Genomic DNA, 22,275 nt, shown 5'->3' with positions numbered 1-22,275 from the left:
TACTCTTGCCTGGAAAATCCCATGGACGGAGGAGCCTGGAAGGCTGCAGTCCCTGGGGTCGCTGAGGGTCGGACACGACTGAGCGACTTCACTTTCACTTTTCACTTTCATGCATTGGAGAAGGAAATGGCAACCCACTCCAGTGTTCTTGCCTGGAGAATCCCAGGGACGGGGGAGCCTGGTGGGCTGCCGTCTATGGGGTCGCACAGAGTCGGACACGACTGAAGTGACTTAGTAGTAGTAGTATACAGGGTTATTGTTGCCATTTTTCTAAATTCCATATATATGTGTTAGTATACTGTATTGGTATTTTTCTTTCTGGCTTACTTCACTCTGTATAATAGGCTCCAGTTTCATCCTCCTCATTAGAACTGATTCAAATGTATTCTTTTTAATGGCTGAGTAATACTCCATTGTGTATATGTACCACAGCTTTCTTATCCATTCATCTGCTGATCGACATCTAGGTTGCTTCCATGTCCTGGCTATTATAAACAGTGCTGCCATGACTATTGGGGTACACGTGTCTCTTTCAATTCTGGTTTCCTCAGTGTGTATGCCCAGCAGTGGGATTGCTGGATCATAAGGCAGTTCTATTTCCAGTTTTTTAAGGAATCTCCACACTGTTCTCCATAGTGGCTGTACTAGTTTGCATTCCCACCAACAGTGTATAAGAGGGTTCCCTTTTGTCCACACCCTCTCCAGCATTTATTGCTTGTAGACTTTTGGATTGCAGCCATTCTGACTGGCATGACATGGTACCTCATAATGGTTTTGATTTGCATTTCTCTGATAATGAGTGATGTTGAGCATCTTTTCATGTGTTTGTTAGCCATCTGTATGTCTTCTTTGGAGAAATGTCTATTTAGTTCTTTGGCCCATTTTTTGATTGGGTCGTTTATTTTTCTGGAATTGAGCTGTAGGAGTTGCTTGTATATTTTTGAGATTAGTTGTTTGTCAGTTGCTTCATTTGCTATTATTTTCTCCCATTCTGAAGGCTGTCTTTTCACCTTGCTTATAGTTTCCTTTGTTGTGCAGAGGCTTTTAAGTTTAATTAGGTCCCATTTATTTATTTTTGCTTTTATTTCCAATATTCTGGGAGGTGGGTCATAGAGGATCCTGCTGTGATGTATGTCAGAGAGTGCTTGATAGTATTTCACCCACAGTAAAACTTCTTTCAAAATCAGAATCAATCATCTTGAACCCTGCCAATGTTTTATCAACTAAGTTTATGTTGCATCTGAATTCTTTGCTGTCATTTCAGCAAGCTTCATAGCATCATCTTGAAGAGTAGATTCTATCTCAAGAAACTACTTTCTTTGCTCATCCATAAGAAGCAACTTCTCATCCATTTTATCATGAAATTACAGCAATTCAGTCACATCTTCAGTCTCCAGTTCTAGTTCTTCTGCTATTTCCACCACATATGCAGCTACTTCCTTCACTGAAGTCTTGAACCTCTCAAATTCATCCATAAAGATTGGAATCAACTTCTTTCAAACTTTCATTAATATTGATATTTTGACCTCTTCCAATGAATCACAAATGTTCTTAATGGCATCTAGAATTGTTAATCCTTTTCAGAAGACTTTCAATTTACTCTGCCCAAATCCATCAGAGGAATCACTATTGATGGCAGCTATAGGCTTACAAAATGTATTTCTTAAGTAATAAGACTTAAATGTTAAAATCACTTCTTGATCAATGGGCTACAGAATGGATTTTGTGTTAGTAGGCATGAAAACATCATTTATTTCATTGTACATTGCCATCAATATTCTTGGGTGAACAGATGCTTTGTCAATAAGCAGTAATATTTTGAAAGGAATCTTTTTCTCTGAGCAATAGTTTTCAACAGTGTGCTTAAAATGTTCAGTAAACCTTGTTGTACCTGCCATCCAGGCTTTGAGGTTTCATTTATAATGGAGAGGCAGTGTAGATTTAATATAATTCTTTTTTTAATTTAGCTTTTTATTGAAGAATAATTGTTTTATAGAATTTTTTTGTTTTCTTTCAAACCTCAACATGAACCAGCCATAGATATACATATATCCCCTCCCTTTTGAACCTCCCTCCCATCTTCCTCCCCATCCCACTCCTCTACCTTGATACAGAGCCCCTGTTTGAGTTTCCTGAGCCATACAGAAAATTCCCGTTGGCTATCTATTTTACATATGGTAATGTAAGTTTCCATAGTACTCTTTCCATACATCTCACCCTCTCCTCCCCTCTCCCCATGTCCGTAAGTCTATTTTCTGTATCTGTTTCTCCATTGCTTCCCTGTAAATAAATTATTCAGTACCATTTTTCTAGATTCTGTATGTGTCCATTAGAATATGATATTTACCTTTCTCTTTCTGACTCACTTCACTCTGTATAATAGGTTCTAGGTTCATCCACCTCATCAGAACTAACTCAAATGCATTCTGTTTTATGGCTGTAATATTCCATTGTATATATGTACCACAACTTCTTAATCTATTCATCTGTCGATGGATATCTAGGTTGTTTCCGGGTTCTAGCTATTGTACGTAGTGCTGCAATGAACAACGGGATACATGTGTTTTTTTTCAACCCTGGTTTCCTCAGGGTATATGCCTAGGAATGGGATTGCTGGGTCATATGGTGGTTTTATTCCTAGTTTTTTAAGGAATCTTCATGCCATCTTCCATAGTGGCTGTATCAATTTACATTCCCACCAACAGTGCAAGAGTGTTCCCTTTTCTCCACATCCTCTCCAGCATTTATTGTTTGTAGAGTTTTTGATGAGGGCCACTTTTATTGGTGTGAGGTGATATCTCATTGTGGTTTTGATTTGCATTTCTTTAATAATGACCAATGTTGAGCATCTTTTCATGTGTTTGTTAGCCATCTGTATGTCTTTGGAGAAATGTCTGTTTAGGTCTTTTCCCCACTTTTTGATTGGGTGGTTTGTTTTTCTGGCATTGAGCTATATGAGCCGCTTGTATATTTTGGAAATTAATCCTGTGTCATTTGTTTCATTTGCTATTATTTTCTCCCATTCCGAGGGTTGCCTTTTCACCTTGCTTATAGTTTCCTTTGCCATGCAAAAGCTTTTAAGTTTAATCAGGTCCCACTTGTTTACTTTTGTTTTTATTTCTATTACTCTAGGCGGTGGGTCATAGAGGATCTTGCTTTGATTTATGTCATTGAGTGTTCTGCCTATATTTTCCTCTAAGAGTTTTATAGTTCTTGGTCTTATATTTAGGTCTTTAATCCATTTTGAGTTTATCTTTGTGTATAGTGTTAGGAAGTGTTCTAATTTCATTCTTTTACATGTAGCTGTTCAGTTTTCCCAGCACCATTTATTGAAGAGGCTGTCTTTGCCCCATTGTATATTCTTGCCTCCTTTATCAAAAATAAGGTACCCATAGTGCATGGGTTTATTTCTGAGCTTTCTATCTTGTTCCATTGGTCTATATTTCTGTTTTTGTGCCAGTACCACACTGTCTTGATGACTGTAGCTTTGTAGTATAATCTGAAGTCAAGAAGGTTGATTCCTCCAGCTCCATTCTTCTTTTTCAAGACTGCTTGGCTATTCGGGGTCTTTTGTGTTTCCATATGAATTGTGAAATTTTTTGTTCTAGTTCTGTGAAAAATGCCATTGGTAATTTGATAAGGATCGCATTGAATCTGTAGATTGTGTTTGGTAGTATAGTCATTTTCACAATATTGATTCTTCTTGCCCAGGAACATGGAATATCTCTCTATTGGTTTATGTCATCTTTGATTTCTTTCATTAGTGTCTTTTAACTTTCTGTGTACAGTTCTTTTGTCTCCTTAGGTAAGTGTATTCCTAGATATTAAATTCTTCTTGTTGCAATGGTGAATGGGATTGATTCCTAAATTTCTCTTTCTGATTTTTCATTGTTAGTATATAGAAATGCAAGTGATTTCTGTGTGTTGATTTTGTATCCTGCAACTTTGCTAAATTCACTGATAAGCTCTAGTAATTTTCTGATACTATCTTTAGTGTTTTCTATGTACAGTATCATGTCATCTGCAAACAGTGAGGGCTTTATTTCTTCTTTTCTGATATGGATTCCTTTTATTTCTTTTTATTCTATGATTGCTGTAGCTAGGACTTCTAGAAACTATGTTGAATAATAGTTTAATATTATTATAATAATAATGATAGAAAATGGACACCCTTGTCTTGTTCCTGATGTTAAGGGGAATACTTTCAGTTTTTCACCATTGAGAATAATGTTTGCTGTAGGCTTATCATTGGAGAAGGCAATGGCAACCCACTCCAGTACTCTTGCCTGGAAAATCCCATGGATGGAGGAGCCTCGTGGGCTGCAGTCCATGGGGTCACTAAGAGTCAGACACAACTGAGCTACTTCACTTTCATTCTTCACTTTCATGCATTGGAGAAGGAAATGGCAACCCACTCCAATGTTCTTGCCTGGAGAATCCCAGGGACAGGGAAGCATGGTGGGCTGCCATCTATGGGGTCGCACAGAGTCGGACATGACTAAAGTGACTTAGCAGGCTTATCATATATGGCTTTTACAATGTTGAGGTAGGTTCCTTCTATGCCCATTTTTTGAAGAGTTTTAATTATAAACAGGTGCTGAATTTGGTCAAAGGCTTTTTCTGCATCTACTGAGATCATCATATGGCTTTTATCTTTCAATTCATTAATGTGGTATATCACACTGATTGAAGAATTCTTGCATTCCTGGAATAAATCCAACTTGATCATGGTGTGTGAGCTTTTTGATGTGTTGCTGAATTCTGTTTGCTAAAATTTTGTTGAGGATTTTTGTATCTATGTTCATCAGTGATATTGGCCTGTAGTTTTCTTTTTTTGTGTTGCCTTTGTCTGGTTTTGGTATCACGGTGATTGTGGCCTTGTAGAATGAGTTTTGAAGTGTTCCTTCCTCTGCAATTTTTGGAAAGAGTTTTAGAAGGATAGACAGTAGCTCTTCTCTAAATGTTTGATAGAATTATCCTGTGAAGCCATCTGGTCCTGGGCTTTTGTTTTTGGGGAGATTTTTGATCACAGCTTCAATTTCAGTGCTTGTAATTGGGTTGTTCATAATTTTTATTTCTTCCTAGTTCAGTCTTGGAAGATTAAACTTTTCTAAGAATCTGTCCATTTCTTCCAGGTTATCCATTTTATTGCCATATAGTTGTTCATAATGGGCTCTTATAATCCTTTGTATTTCTGCATTGTCTGTTGTAACCTCTCCTTTCTCATTTCTAATTTTGTTGATTTGATTCTTCTCTTTTTTTCTTGATGAGTCTGGCTAAAGGTTTGTCAATTTTGATTATCTTCTCAAAGAACCAGCTTTTAGTTTTATTAATCTTTACTATTGTTTCTTTCATTTCTTTTTCATTTATTTCTGCTTGGATCTTTATGATTTCTTGCCTTCTACTAATTTTGATTTTTTTTTTATCCTACTTTTTCCAGTTGTTTTAGGTGTAAAGTTAGCTGTCTATTTGATGTTTTTCATGTTTCTTGAGGTAGGATTATATTGCTATAAACTTCCCTCTTAGGACTGCTTTTGCTGAATCCCTTAGGTTTTGAGTGGAGTATATCTCTCTCCATGGATACATCAGGAATACACCTTCAGACACAGAAGTGCTTGCAAACAAAAGATAAGAGCAGACAGAAGTGCCTGACCAGAAGAAAAGAATATATCAGTTCAGTTCAGTCACTCAGTCATGTCTGACTCTTTTCGACCCCATGAATCGCAGCACGCCAGGCCTCCCCGTCCATCACCAACTCCCGGAGTTCACTCAGACTCATGTCCATCAAGTCAGTGATGCCATCCAGCCATCTCATCCTCTGTCGTCCCCTTCTCCTCCTGACCCCAATCCCTCCCAGCATCAAAGTTTTTTCCAATGAGTCAACTCTTCGCATGAGGTGGCCAAAGTACTGGAGTTTCAGCTTTAGCATCATTCCTTCCAAAGAAATCCCAGGGCTGATCTCCTTCAGAATGGACTGGTTGGATCTCCTTTCAGTCCAAGGGACTCTCAAAAGTCTTCTCCAACACCACAGTTCAAAAGCATCAATTCTTCGGCGCTCAGCCTTCTTCACAGTCCAACTCTCACTCCATACATGACCACAGGAAAAACCATAGCCTTGACTAGACAGACCTTTGTTGGCAAAGTTATGTCTCTGCTTTTGGATATGCTATCCAGGTTGGTCATAAGTTTCCTTCCAAGGAGTAAGCGTCTTTTAATTTCATGGCTGCAGTCACCATCTGCAGTGATTTTGAGCCCCCAAAAATAAAGTCTGACACTGTTTCCACTGTTTCCCCATCTATTTCCCATGAAGTGATGGGACCAGATGCCATGATCTTCGTTTTCTGAATGTTGAGCTTTAAGCCAACTTTTTCACTCTCCTCTTTCACTTTCATCAAGAGGCTTTTGAGTTCCTCTTCACTTTCTGCCATAAGGGTGGTGTCATTTGCATATCTGAGGTTACTGATATTTCTCCCGGCAATCTTGATTCCAGCTTGTGCTTCTTCCAGTCCAGTGTTTCTCATGATGTACTCTGCATAGAAGTTAAATAAGCAGGGTGACAATATACAGCCTTGACATACTCCTTTTCCTATTTGGAACCAATCTGTTGTTCCATGTCCAGTTCTAACTGTTGCTTCCTGACCTGCATATAGGTTTGTCAAGAGGCAGGTCAGATGGTCTGGTATTCCCATCTCTTTCAGAATTTTCCACAGTTTATTGTGATCCACACAGTCAAAGGCTTTGGCATAGTCAATAAAGCAGAAATAGATCTTTTTATAGAACTCTCTTGCTTTTCCCATGATCCAGCAGATGTTGGCAATTTGATCTCTGGTTCCTCTGCCTTTTCTGAAACCAGCTTGAACATCTGGAAGTTCACAGTTCACATATTGCTGAAGCCTGGCTTGGAGAATTTTGAGCATTACCTTACCAGCATGTGAGATGAATGCAGTTGTGAGGAAGTCTGAGCATTCTTTGGCATTGCCTTTCTTTGGGATTGGAATGAAAACTGACCTTTTCCAGTCCTGTGGCCACTGCTGAGTTTTCCAAATTTGCTGGCATATTGAGTGCATCACTTTCACAGCATCATCTTTCAGGATTTGAAATAGCTCAACTGGAATGCCATCACCTCCTCTAGCTTTGTTCATAGTGATGCTTTCTAAGGCCCACTTGACTTCACATTCCAGGATGTCTGGCTCTAGGTCAGTGATCACATCATCGTAATTATCTGGGTCATAAAGATCTTTTTTGTACAGTTCTTCTGTGTATTCTTGCCGCCTCTTCTTAATATCTTCTGCTTCTGTTAGGTCCATACAATTTCTGTCCTTTATCAAGCCCATCTTTGCATGAAATGTTCCCTTGGTATCTCTAATTTTCTTGAAGAGATCCCTAGTCTTTCCCATTCTGTTTTTTTTCCTCTATTTCTTTGCATTGATCGCTGAGGAAGGCTTTCTTATCTCTTCTTGCTATTCTTTGGAACTCTGCATTCAGATGCTTATATCTTTCCTTTTCTCCTTTGCTTTTCCCTTCTCTTCTTTTCACAGCTATTTGTAAGGCCTCCCCAGATAGCCATTTTGCTTTTTTGCATTTCTTTTCCATGGGGATGGTCTTGATCCCTGTCTCTTGTACAATGTCACGAACCTCATTCCATAGTTCATCAGGTACTCTATCTATCAGATCTAGGCCCTTAAATCTATTTCTCACTTCCACTGTATAATCATAAGGGATTTGATTTAGGTCATACCTGAATGGTCTAGTGGTTTTCCCTACTTTCTTCAATTTAAGTCTGAATTTGGCAATAAGGAGTTCATGGTCTGAGCCACAGTCAGCTCCCAGTCTTGTGTTTGTTGACTGTATAGAGCTTCTCCATCTTTGGCCTGCAAAGAATATAATCCATCTGATTTCAGTGTTGACCATCTGGTGATGTCCATGTGTAGAGTCTTCTCTTGTGTTGTTGGAAGAGGGTGTTTGCTATGACCAGTGCGTTTTCTTGGCAAAACTCTGTTAGTCTTTGCCCTGCTTCATTCCATATTCCAAGTCCAAATTTGCCTGTTACTTCAGGTGTTTCTTGACTTCCTACTTTTGCATTCCAGTCCCCTATAATGAAAAGGACATCTTTTTGGGGTGTTAGTTCTAAAAGATCTTGTAGGTCTCCATAGAACCATTCAACCTCAGCTTCTTCAATGTTACTGGTTGGGGCATAGACTTGGATTACTGTGATATGAATGGTTTGCCTTGGAAATGAACAGAGACCATTCTGTCATTTTTGAGATTGCATCCAAATACTGCATATCAGACTCTTTTGTTGACCATGATGGCCACTCCATTTCTTCGGAGGCATTCCTGTCCGCAGTAGTATATATAATGGTCATCTGAGTTAAATTCACCCATTCCAGTCCATTTTAGTTTCCTGATTCCTAGAATGTCAACATTCACTCTTGCTGTCTCTTGTTTGACCACTTCCAATTTGCCTTGATTCACGGACCTGACATTCCAGGTTCCTATGCAATATTGCTCTTTATAGCATCGGACCTTGCTTCTATCACCAGTCACATCCACAGCTGGGTATTCTTTTTGCTTTGGCTCCATCCCTTCATTCTTTCTGGAGTTATTTCTCCACTGATCTCCAGTAGCATATTGGGCATCTACTGACCTGGGGAGTTTCTCTTTCAGTATCCTATCATTTTGCCTTTTCATACTGTTTATGGGGTTCTCAAGGCAAGAATACTGAAGTGGTTTGCCATTCCCTTCTCTAGACCCACGCAAAATTCGATGGAATCTTCTTTCCTGACCAGAGATCAAGCCCTGAACCTTTGGAGTAGAAGCACTGACTCCAAGACCCTAGCCTACCAGAGAAATAACACTAGGAGGTATTGAATAGTGAGGACTTTTTGATGGGAAGAGTTCTTTGATAGGTTTCCACAAAGGAAACCCCTGGAATATAAGACCTGGCATCACCCAATCACCAATAGCTCCCTGTGCAGGATGCCTCATCTAAACAGCAAACAAAACAAAAATACAAACCCAGTCATCAGCAGACAGGATTGCTACCTCACTCAGCCTTGCTCATCAGAGGAAAAACAAACAAACAAACAAAAACTCAGCACAAATATCATCCTATAAGAAGCATACACAAACCATTGGACCAACCTTAGAAGGCAGAAACCAAAAGGAAGAAAGAATTCAACCTTGAAGCCTGGGAAAAGGAGACCTCAAACACAATAAGTTAAAAAAAAAATGAAAAAGCAGAGAAATACTACACATATGAAGGAACAAACTAGAAATACAGAAGTCCAAAAAAAATGAAGAGGAAATAGGCAAACTACCTGAAAAAGAATTCAGAATAATGACATTAAAGATGATAAAAAATGTTGAAAACAAAATGGAGGAAACGCAAGAATCCTCTGTGGAGAGATATACTCCACTCAAAACAAAGACCTAGAAGAATTAAAGAATAAACATGCAGAGACAAACAATACAATTACTGAAATTAAAAATACTCTAGAAGGAATTAATAGCAGAATATCTGAAGCAGAGAAGAACAAATCAGTGAGCTGGAAGATAAAATGGTGGAAATAACTTCTGAAGAGCAGAATAAAGTAAAAAGAATGTAAAGAACTGAGGATAGTCTCAGAGACCTCTGGGACAATGTCAAGTGCACCAACATTTGAATTATAGAGGTCCCAGAAGAAGAAGAGAAAAAGAAAGGGTATGATAAAATTTTTGAAGAGATTATAGTTGAAAATTTCCCCAACATTGAAAAAGAAATAGTCAATCAAACCCAAGAGGTACAAAGAGTACCATATAGGATAAACCCAAGGAGAAACAAGCCAAGACACATGCTAATCAAACTAACAGAGACTAAACACAGAAAAAATACTAAAAGCAGCAAGGGAGAAGCAACAAGTAACATACAAGGGAAACTCCATATGCTTAACAGCTGATCTTTCAGCAGAAACTCTGCAGGCCAGAAGGGAATGGCAGGATATATTTAAAGTATTGAAAGGGAAAAATCTACAACCAAGATTACTGTACCCAGCAAGTATCTCATTCAAAATTGATGGAGAAATCAAAAGTTTTTCAGACAAGCAAAAGTTAAGAGAATTCAGTACCACCAAATCAGCTTTACAACAAATGTTAAATGGACCTATATAGTCAAGAAATAGAATAGAAGAAAAAAGATCTACAAAATCAACCCCAAACAATTAAGAAAATGGCAATAGGAACATATATATCAATAATTACTTTAAATGTAAATGGATTAAATGCTCCAACCAAAAGACACAGATTGGCTGAATGGATACAATGAGAAGACCCATATATATGCTGTCTACCAGAAACCCATTTCAGACCAAAGACACATATAGACTGAAAGTAAGAGGATGGAAAGATATATTCCATACAAATGGGAAGCAAAATAAAGCCGGAGTAGCAATCCTCATATTAGACAAAATAGACCTTAAAATAAAGATTACAAGTGATAAGGAAGGATACTACATAATGATCAAGGGATCAATCCAAGAGGAAGATATAACAATTGTAAATATCTATGCACCCAACATAGGAGCACCTCAATACATCAGACAAACACTGCTGCTACTGCTGCTAAGTTGCTTCAGTCGTGTCTGACTCTGTGCGACCCCATAGATGCAGCCCACCAGGCTTCCCCGTCCCTGGGATTCTCCAGGCAAGAACACTGGAGTGGGTTGCCATTTCCTTCTCCAAGGCATGAAAGTGAAAAGTGAAAGTGAAGTCACTCAGTCATGTCCGACTCTTAGCGACCCCATGGACTGCAGCCTTCCAGGCTCCTCCGTCCATGGGATTTTCTAGGCAAAAGTACTGGAGTGGGGTGCCATTGCCTTCTCCCAGACAAACACTAACAGACATAAAAGGAGAAATTGACAGTAACACCCCACTCACATCAATGGACAGATCATCAAAACAGAAAATTAATAAAGAAACACAAGTCTTAAATGATACATTAGATGAGATGGATCTCATTGATGTCTTCAGGACATTCCATCAAATGCAGAGAAATACACCTTTTTCTCAAGTTCACATGGAACATTCTCCAGGATAGACCACATCTTGGGTCACAAATCAAACCTCAGTAAATTTAAGAAAATTGAAATCGTATCAGACATCTTCTCTGACCACAACACTATGAGACTAGATATCAATTACAAGAAAAAAAGTGTAAGAAACACAAACACGTGGAGATTAAACAACACGTTCCTAAATAACCAACAGGTTACTGAAGAAGTCCAAAGGGAAATAAAAAAATTTCTAGAAACAAATGACAATGAAAACACAATTTAATATAATTCCTAAGGGCCATAGGATTTTTTGAATGATAAATGAATATTAGCTTCAACTTAAAGTCATCAGCTTCATTAGCCCCTAACAAGAGTGAACTTATCCTTTGAAGCTTTGGAAAGCTTCAATGCTTAGACAGGCATTGACTTCTCCTCTGTAGCTATTAAAGTCCTATGTGGCATCTTCTTCCAATACAAGGCCATTTCATCTTAATTGAAAACCTGTTGCTTAGTGTAGCCACCTTTATTAATTATCTTTTGTTAGATAACTTCTGGAGAACTTGTTGCAGCTTCTATGTCAGCACTTGTTGCTTCACCTTGCACTTTTATGTTATACAAATAGCTTCTTTCCTTAAACCTCATGAACCCACCTCTGCTAGCTTCAAACTTTTCTTCTGCAGGGAAGAAGGGAACATAGTTTTCTGTGCACGGCTTTGGCATGGGAGATTCAGGACCTCATCGCGTTCTGCTTTTTTATCAGCTGAGAGTCTTTGGGTAGGTATTTAGTCTCAAGAATACTGTTTTTTATTTAAAAAATAAGATATGAATTGTATATCTACCATAAGAAAGCTTTGAACATTAAATGAGATAATGAATGCAAAGAGTATTGTGCAGTGCTTGGTACATGGTAAGAACTTAACAAATACCAGATTTTTTTTTAAATGAACACCTTACAAAATGTATTCTGGGTGAGAATTATCTAATGAACAGTCAGTCCATAGTGTGGCTGGCATGATGTGGATGGCAGTTTCCCTCATTGAGGGATCTCCAAGCAATTGAAATACCTCACTATCACAAAATATTTCAAACATAAAACAAAGTGAAAGACTTTTACAAAGGTGATATACTTCTACCAGCATGCTAATCACTTAGATTCTATCATTAGCATTTTACTAGTGGCTCAGTGCTAAAAAAAAAAAAAAAAAAAAAAAAAGTCCTCCTGCAATGCAGGAGACACAGGTTCGATCCCTGGCTGGGAAGAATCCCTGAGGAAGGAAATGCCAACCCACTCCAGTATTCTTGTCTGGGAAATCCCATAGACAGAGCAGCCTGGTGTGCTATAGTCTGTAAGGTCACAAAGAGTTGGACGTGACTTAGACACTAAACAACAACAAAAAACTAACCAAAAAAAAATCCTTGATTTATCATATGGCTATACATTTATACATATCCCAATTTACCTATCAATTCATAGGTCTTTTTGGATGTATTTCACATTATTTTGCTGACAAATGTTCGTATAGTCCAATCTAAGGTTTTTCTAGTAGTCATGTATGGATGTGAGAGTTGGACCATAAAGAAAGCTGAGTGCTAAAGAATTGATGCTTTCGAACTGTGGTGTTGGAGAAGACTCTCAGGAGTCCCTTGGACTGCAAGGAGAGCCAACCAGTCAATCCTAAAGGAAATCAATCCTGAATATTCATTGGAAGGACTGATGCTGAAGCTGAAACTCTAATACTTTGGCCATCTGATGTGAAGAACTGACTCATTGGAAAAGACCCTGATGCTAGGAAAGATTGAAGGCAGGAGGAGAAGGGGACAACAGAGGATGAGATGGTTAGATGGCATCACCAACTCAATGTACATGAGTTTGAACAAGCTCTGGGAATTGGTGATGAACAGGGAAGACTGGATGCTGCAGTCCATGTGGTCACAAAGAGTCGGACATGATTGAGTGTCTGAACTGAACCGAACAAAGTAGTTTGTAGACATCTGTACATTTCCCTCTAAATATTTCAACATACATATCAGTTACTAAAGTTTAATATTTACTTACATCTTTAAAATTTTTGAGGGAAAATTCACACACAACAAAATGCACAAATATCTAGTATACATTTGCAGAGTTTTGACAAATGCATACAAATGTGTAAATCAAATCCCTATGAAGCTCTAGAATATTTCCATCACCCTGGAAAGTTCCTTGTGTCCCTTCCAGGTCAATTCCTAACCCCATCCATAGGCAAGTGCTGTTTCAATTTTTTTTTTCCATCAAAGATCAATTTTAAATTCCAGAATTTCTATCAATGGAATTAAAGAGTATATATTCTTTTGTGAATGACTTCTTCAACTCAATAAAATGTTAAGATACATCCATGTTTTTTTGTATAATTTATTCCTTTTTAGTATTCCATAGAATGAATATATCATAGTTTATCTATCCTATTGATAGATACCTGAATGTTTTTAGTTTTTGTTATAATAATAAAGCTGCTATGAACATTCTCATATAAGTCATTTTGTGGGCATTTGTTTTAATTTCTCTTGGATAAATACCTAGGAATTATTGAGTCATAGAATCGGTAGTTTAGTTTTATAAGTAATCTTTCAAACTACTTCCTATAGAAGTTATATCATTTTACCTTCCCACCAATAATGTATGAATAGAGGGAAAGCTTATGCTACTTTTGAAGGGATTTCTCTATGTATGTGTGTGAATTTTTCTGTCTAGGGACATGGCTAGTGACTTCTTAAGTATGGGATACAGGGTCACTTTCACCACCACCATCATCCTGGACTCCAAGGAGTAGGTCAAATGGATAAGAATCCAAGGACCAGCATGAGTTCCCGTCAAATCATACAGAGTGTTCAAGTGATTAGCACATAGGGGGCCCTGGGTTCACTGGCACAGAAGCGTCTCAGGATGAATCATGATATCTGTGCCCATGGGGCAGGTACACACAATCTCTGTCCCTTCTTGGTAATCCTTGAAAATAAGGATGGTCAAACAAAATAACAGCATATCTGAAGAAACTTGGGTCTTGGGAAGATTTAAAAGAGGAATGATTTTCCCCCCAATTACATTAAAAAAAAAATAGAAGAATGCAGGCTTAATGCCAAGAAGCAATGAATTGCCATCAAATTTAAGCCTCAAGGTCATGGTGTAGAGTCAGAGGGAATGCTTTGGAAAAGGCCACCAGTTGTTTTTCCAGAGAAAATATAAGTTCTTTGTTTATTTTTTCCCTGATATAGCCCATATGCTCACTTGAAACCCCTGAATGATGTCCTTTGTTCAATCATTCCCTAAACATTCTTTAGATAAGAATTTTATGGCCATCCTTCATAGGGTTTGGCCTTAGAATCAATAGATCTATGGTTTTATTGCAATGTCTTGCCTTTGTTTCCTTTTTGTATGACAAAATTTATAATATGCAAGTTTGCTATCTGCCTCCTCCCTTTATGCACACGTCAAATGAGCAAACATTTGGCCATAACACAGATGGTCATGGAGTTGGTTCAATGTTTGTGAGTACAGCAACCTGAGAACCTCTTATCTGAAATAGCCCTAGGAATGCCTTGGCACAGTAGAGAGAAGGTGTTCAACTGGTTACTTTAGGATATGCACTTCCAAGATCAAAGTGATTGAAGAGGAACAAGACTTACAGAATGTCAAGGCCATAGGAGAATTTAGAGGTCATTGTTCCCTCCTCCTTATTTTATAAGAGAGATAGCAGAATCAAAGCAGGGATTAGACTTGACTTCTGCAGTCACAGTTCATTGGAGACTGTGTACAGTTGATGTTTTGTTTATGATGGAGAAATCATCTCCAGCCAGTTCAAATTCAAGTGGGCTTATTGAAAGTACAGATAGTATCTTGCACAAATAAAGCATGGCTAGGCCTTGTGGCAGAGAAGGCAATGGCACCCCACTCCAGTACTCTTGCCTGGAAAATCCCATGGACAGAGGAGCCTGGAAGGCTGCAGTCCATGGGGTCGCTGAGGGTCGGACACGACTGAGCGACTTCACTTTCACTTTTCACTTTCATGCCTTGGAGAAGGAAATGGCAACCCACTCCAGTGTTCTTGCCTGGAGAATCCCAGGGATGGCGGAGCCTGGTGGGCTGCCGTCTATGGGGTCTCACAGAGTCGGATACGACTGAAGTGACTTAGCAGTAGCAGCAGGCCTTGTGGGCTCCCTGGGGAAATGAGAAGCCATTAGTGGCTGATGCAGATACTGACTCCAGGGTCATCCAATGGTCTATGGTTCCTTTGGGGCATTTTTTGCTTTTTCCCTTAGCTTGGCATTCTTTGTATGCTCCTCAGCACATAATTGAACATGACTGCCCCTGGCCCAATGCTACCTGACCCTTCAGGGTCAAATCTGAAAAGCCAGAAATGGCTTGCCTTTTCTAACATGTCTGTTGGAATGACAATTGCAAACTCTAACACCTTGACTCCTGGTTCAGTGATTTATGCTGAATTTTCTTTTCTGAATGTGAGCACAGATGATGGGAGAACTTAGACTCAGTCTTCTCAGTGCTAAGTCAGGGATAGTACTTGTTCTACCCTACAGGATTTGCTGATGATTAAACCCATCCAGCACATGTAAAATCTATAGAACAATGCCTAGAAAGTGTATTAGTGCTGCTGCTGCTGCTGCTGCTAAGTCGCTTCAGTCGTGTCTGACTCTTTGCGACCCCTGAGACGGCAGCCCACTAGGCTCTGCTGTCCCTGGGATTCTCCAGGCAAGAACACTGGAGTGGGTTGCCATTTTCTTCTCCAAGGCATGAAAGCAAAAAGTGAAAGTGAAGTTGCTCAGTAGTGTCCAACTCTGAGCAACCCCATAGACTGCAGCCTACCAGGCTCTTCCATCCATGGGATTTTCCAGGTAAGAGTACTGGAGTGAGGTGCCATTGCCTTCTCCATATTAGTGCTACCTAATGTATTAGCTCCTGGAGAAGGGAATGGCAACCTCCTCTAATATTCTTGCCTGGAGAATCCCATGGACAGAGGAGCCTAGCAGGCTTCAGTCCATGGGGTCACAAAGAGCTGGACACGACTGTGTGACTACCACCACCACTAATGTATTAGCTGGTATTCTTCTGTTGTTTTACTCTCATCATCCCTACCATTTGCTCTCCACACATCTCTGTCCTGCTTTGTGTCACTGAAGTCTGCTCTCCTTCAGATGCATGCCCTGGACTCCTTTGTTTGCAGGCTCTCAGTTAGGTTTGGCCAATGGAAGGCACCCGAGGGAGGCTGGAAAGTGAGAAGAGAGTGAAATCAGTTTATCCCTCTCTTTCCCTGCTCTGGTACTGAGCATCTGACAGTAGCTGCATCCTTCTGTTATTTCTGTGGCCCCTCTTCCCCAGTCCCAACTCTCAAGAAGTCTGTGTAGCAGTATTTATCTGTTTCTTTGCCTCCCACCAAGGCATTAAGTTATGCATGGATGAGAAGAGCACTGGTATCCAGAACAAGGCCTTGTGGTTGTATTGTCCATAGGCTGGAGGTGATGGTGGGAGATGCTAGCACAGATTTGGCTTCCAATGTCCATGATGTTGATGGGAATAATGGGATTCTGGAGGAACACAGGACAGGTGGAGGCACTTAACCCCCTAGAGACAAGGTGGGAGTAACTACCTGGAGAGACAGGGATATGTGGTGGTGATTAATCATCATACAGTCTCTAGGAGTGAAATAGACAAGAAGCCTGCTTCCCAGGTAGCGCTAGTTGTAAAGAACCCGCCTGCTAATGCAGGAGACAAAAGAGATGTGGGTTGGATTCCTGGGTGGGGAAGATCCCCTAAAAGAGGGCATGGCAAACCACTCCAGTATTCTTGCTTGAGAATCCTATGGACAGAGGAGCCTGGTGGGCTACTGGAGATCTATAGGGTTGTTGAGGTCCTTTAATGGACTGGAACCTGGTGGTCTGGAGTTGACCGATAAGAAAGTAAAGGAGAGAGAAAGAGGCTGATATTCCTTGGTTTACACAGAAAGCCAATAAAGCCGCTGCACGGGGCTTGCTCTGTTCACCGAGGCCTTAGGCGCCCTCTCGATGGGGTGAAGGCACAGAGCACCTTCTTGAGAGAGTCTTAGAAGCCCAGGCAGGAAAGTGAACTCAGAGGGCCTCTGCACTCCAGGGGATCAGCCTGAAAAAGAGAGAGAGGGAGAGGGAGAGGGAGAGGGGGAGGGGAAGGGGAGGGGGAGGGGGAGAGGGAGGGGGAGGGGGAGAGGGAGGGGGAGGGGGAGAGGGAGAGGGAGAGGGAGAGGGAGAGAGAGAGAGAGACACGGGGACCAGAGCTCTGATGGAGCAAAGGTGTTTTAATCAACATGGTGTGGGCATATATACTGTCTTACAAGGTAGTTATTCTCAGCAAAGATAAAGATTAAAATTCCCGACTTACAAAACATAGGCGATACATATTAAAGAGAGAGTTGTAAACAATCACTTTTACCATATGGTTCACAAGGAAGGAAGAGGGTACCTATCACTGTATAGAAAAACTAATGAAGGAAATGCCTGGATTCCTCAGCCCCCAGGAGAGGCTTGCCTCTCCTCTTAATTCCTGAGTATTCAGGAATTAATAAGGAACAGAGAATTCCTGACAGATCCAAAACAGCACACAGGAAGCCTCCTGTTAAATGCTTCCTGACATAGAGTCAAAAAAAGTCAGACACGACTGAAGTGACTAAGCAGGCAGGCACTACTTCAAATGGTTTGATTTACATAATAATTAGAAAAACTTTGGTTGAGGCAACAGCGACCTGATTGAGTCACTAAAGTAGAATCTGTGACCTCTCTTCCTGTTCTTAGACTTTGAACTCCTTGACTGAGAGGAGACTGAGAAGGAATGAACTCTGTGATGCAGCCGCAAAGGTACACTGTAAATCTTCCTCCAGGCCTTCTGCTGAGGGCTGTTTGTGTTTAGTTGCTCAGTCACATCCAACTCTTTGAGACCTTGTGGACTGTAGCCAGCCAGGTTCCTCTGTCCATGGGGTTTTCTGGGCAATATTACTGAAGTGGGTTGCCATTTCCTCCTCCAGGGTATCTTTCCGACACAGGGATAGAATCCACATCTCCACTTCTCCAGTGTTGTAGATGGATTCTTTACCACTGAACCACCGGGGAAGTCTGTCAGCAGCCATTTCCTGAGGTGAGTGAGGAAAGAGAAATACCCAGATCTTCTAGGGTTTATTTAATTCTGGCTTTGAGTAATGCAAACGTAGGAGGATATGTAGTGGCTATGAAGATACGCTACTCATGTTTCAAGCTGCAGAAAACATAACTAATCAGCAACCCCAGCAAATGTCCTCAAAGTCCAGAGCTCTGACATCTTCCCAGGTTCAGGACTAGCCCGTGAAAAGAAAGCATTTACTTCTCTCCAACCGAACGCACGTGATGAAACTGTAAACTGTTTTCCTGTGGTAACTTTGACTTTTCTCCCCAATCTCTTTTGTTTCTGCATATTAACTTACTAAAAAGAGAATAGATATTTAGACTCCCATGAATCTTTTATTGACTCTTGCAGTAGGAGAGTGATGTCAAATTTCAGGTGTTCTTGTCTACTCTGTATCATGTGATTGATTCTTCCACAGGACCCACATGGTGCCAAATCTGTGTGTAGTTCTCCTCTTAATAGACCACACTAATTAGCTGAGGAAGAAACAGACCCAATTCAACTCAGCATATAGGCATCCCTTCCCCATCATCTAGTACTTGTCACCACTCTAAGGTCTTTTTTATTTGCTTCGTTTCCTATTGTTGCATAACAAATTACCACAAACCTAAAGCTTTAGCAAAACTATTTATTATCTCACAGTTGTGATGGGTCAAAAGTCCAAAAGAATATAGAAAAAGTCAAGTTAAACACAAAGAGAGTGTAGCAAAAGAGATAATAAAGAGCAGAAATCAATAAAATCAGAAATAAACAACAGAAAAAAAATCAAAAGTTCGGTTCATCAAAAGATGAACAAAACTGATAAACAGCTAGCAAATTAATCAAGAATTTAAAAGGTGATAGATTCTATATATATTAAAAGGATAAAAATTACAATGAAAAACTTTATGCCCATAAATGCAACAACAGATAAAATGGACAAATCTCTTGAAAAATATAATTCACCAAAAATGATCAGAGAAATATATAGTAATAATTTTCCTCTGTATATGAAAGAAGTTGCATTCATAATAAATAAAAACCTAAAACAAAATGAAATCCATTCCCAGATGATTTCTTATTGAATTCTTCCATTTATTTAAGGAAGAAATGATAGAAATATTACATAAAGTATTTCTGAGAATAGAGAGGGAAGAAACTTCCTAACTCATCTATAAGAAAAAACATTATACACAATTATTTCTCAAACACACATATGAAAAATCCTCTACAATTATTAACAAATCAAATCCAGACATATATGAGGGGTATAATAAGTACATCCAGAACAAGCCTGATTTATCCATAATTGCAAAGTTTGTTCAACATTTGAAAACTAATCAATATTATTCACTCTATTAACATAATGAAGTAAAATGTTACACAAATCATTTCAATAGATGAAGAAAAAGCATTCAACAACACCAGAACTCATTGATACTTTTAGAAAGCTACTCTCCACAACCAGGAATAAGATAAACTTCTTCAATCTGACAAAATGTACCTATGAAGAACATACAGGTAATACCATGGCTAAAGATAAAGTGCTGCAAGCTTTCCACCAAAGACAGGGAACAATGTAAGAATGTCTGCGATCATCACATTTATTCAATACTATTCTGGGGACCTTAGCCAATGGGGAAAAATAAAGAGAAATAAAGGGGTTCCCTGGTGGTTCAGATGGTAAAGAATCTGCCTGCAATGCAGAAGACTTGGATTTGATCCCTGGGTTGGGAAGATCCCCTGGAGAAGGGAATGGCAACCTACTCCAGTATTCTTGCCTGGAGAATTCCATGGACAAAGGAGCCCAGTAGGCTACAGTCCAGGCTGTTGCAAAGAGTCAGACATGACAGAGTAACTAATGCTTTCAAAGAGAAATAAAATGAAATAAAGTGTGGGAAATGAAATAAAACTGTCTGTTTGCAGAAAACAGACATATAGAAAATTCTAAGAAATCTTAAAATTATTAGTATTAATTTTTAAGTTTATCAAGGTCAGAAGATTCCAAGTCTATGTACAAAAAAATAAAATTCTCAACAAATAAAGAGATATAACATGTAGAATAAATGGAAGGGGACTTTCCTGGTGGTCCAGTGGTTTAAACTTCTCCTTCCAGTGCAGGGGGTGCAGGTTTGATCTCTGGTCGGGAAAATAAGATTCCAGATGCCTCAGAACCAAAATATCAAAAAATATAAAACAGAAGCAGTTTTGTAATAAATTCAATTAAGACTTTAAAAATGGTCCACATCAAAAAAAAAAAAAAAAAAACTGAACTAAACAAAAAGAAAACTTAAAAGGCTTCATTATTATCAAACTGTTGTTGTTTAGTGGCTAAGTCGTGTCTGACTCTCCCCATGGACTGTAGCCCAGTCTCCTCTGTCCATGGAATTTTCCAGGCAAGAATATACTGGAGTGCATAGCCATTCCTTTCTTTAGGGGATTTTCCTGACCCAGAAATCGAACCCAGGTCTCCTGCATTGCAGATGGATTCTTTACCCTTGAGCCAACTGTGAAGCCCAGTGTTATCAAATACATCCTTTTATTCTTTACATTTCCTGGGTGTCCAGTGTTAGTTGAAAAATGTGTTCCTAAGTTACCATTATTGATATACTTTCTTAAATATTCTTGAAAGTTTAAAATTTTTAAATTAAAAAATTTATATTTAAGGTTTAAATCCATTTAGAATTTTTTTCTTTTTGAGTATGAAGAGGCAAAGCTCCCACATTATTTCCTTCCAGATAAATAGATATCTAATTGTGCCAGCATTGGTTATTTTTCAAAATTATATTTTCTTACCAATTTGATATGTCATTATCACATATCAATTTTTATAGACTATGATCTACTTCTGAGTTCTCCATACACTCCCACTTGCCTACTTATTTATATGCCAATACCATGCTATTGTTCTTTTCAGAAAACTAAAATATTGTTGATGTACAATATTATGTCACTTTCAAGTACACTACATAATGACTTGACATTTACAAACATAATGAAAAGATCACACGATAAGTCTAGTAACCATCTGTCCCCGTAAAAAGTTAGTACATTAATACAGACAATATTCCTTATGTTGTACAATGTATCCCTGTGACTTATGTAATGGAACTTTATACTTCTTAATTTCCTTCACCTATTCTGTCCACCTCTCATTCCCTTCCTTCTGGCCACTACCCATTTGTCCTTTGTATCTATAGGTCTATTTTAACTTTGTTTTGTTCTCATGTTTTGGTTTTTAGACTCCATGTGCAAGAGAAATCATGTGGTATTTGTCTCTATCTGACTTATATCACTTAGCATATCCTCTGTATCTATCCATGTTGTTGCAAATGGCACGATCTCATTCTTTTTGGGGCTGAGTCATATTACACTGTATACATGTATATACATCCTTTCTTTTTTCCTATTCACCTACTGATGAATACTTAGATTGCTTCCATATCTTGGCTATTATAAATGATGCTGCAATAAACATTAGAATCTATATATCTTTTTGAATTAGTGTTTTTGTCTTTTTGGGGTATGTATGTATATATATATGTATATATATATATATATACGTATACCCAGAATGAAATTGCTGGATTACATGGCGGTTAAATTTTTAATAGTTTGAGGAAGCTCCACCCTGTTTTTCACAGGAATTGTTTTTCACAATTCCAATTGTATCAATTTACAATTCCACCAACAGTGCACAAGGGTACCCTTTTCTCCACATCATCATCAGTACTTGTTATTTGTTGTCCTTATTATGATGGCCATTCTGATAGGTGTAAGGTGGTATCTCATTGTGGTTTTGATTTGCATTTCCTTGATGATTAGTGATGCTGAGTATCTTTTCTTGTGTCTGTTGGCCATCTTATGTCTTCTCTGTAAAAATATCTGAGTCCTCTGCCTGTCCTTTAATTGGGTTGTTTATTTTTACGTTGATTTGAATGAGTTCTTTGTATATTTGTATATTTATTTGTTTTTAATTGGAGCATAATTGCTTTCAATGCTGTGTTGGTTTCTGCTGTACAACACAAATTAGCTATAATTTTGTATATATGCCCTCTCTCTGGAGCTTCCCTCCCTCCTCCCTTCCCA

The sequence above is a fragment of the Bos indicus x Bos taurus genome, chromosome 3 (genome assembly GCF_003369695.1).
Source record: "Bos indicus x Bos taurus breed Angus x Brahman F1 hybrid chromosome 3, Bos_hybrid_MaternalHap_v2.0, whole genome shotgun sequence".
Classification (NCBI taxonomy): domain Eukaryota; kingdom Metazoa; phylum Chordata; class Mammalia; order Artiodactyla; family Bovidae; genus Bos; species Bos indicus x Bos taurus.
Note: the sequence above shows the minus strand (reverse complement) of the source record.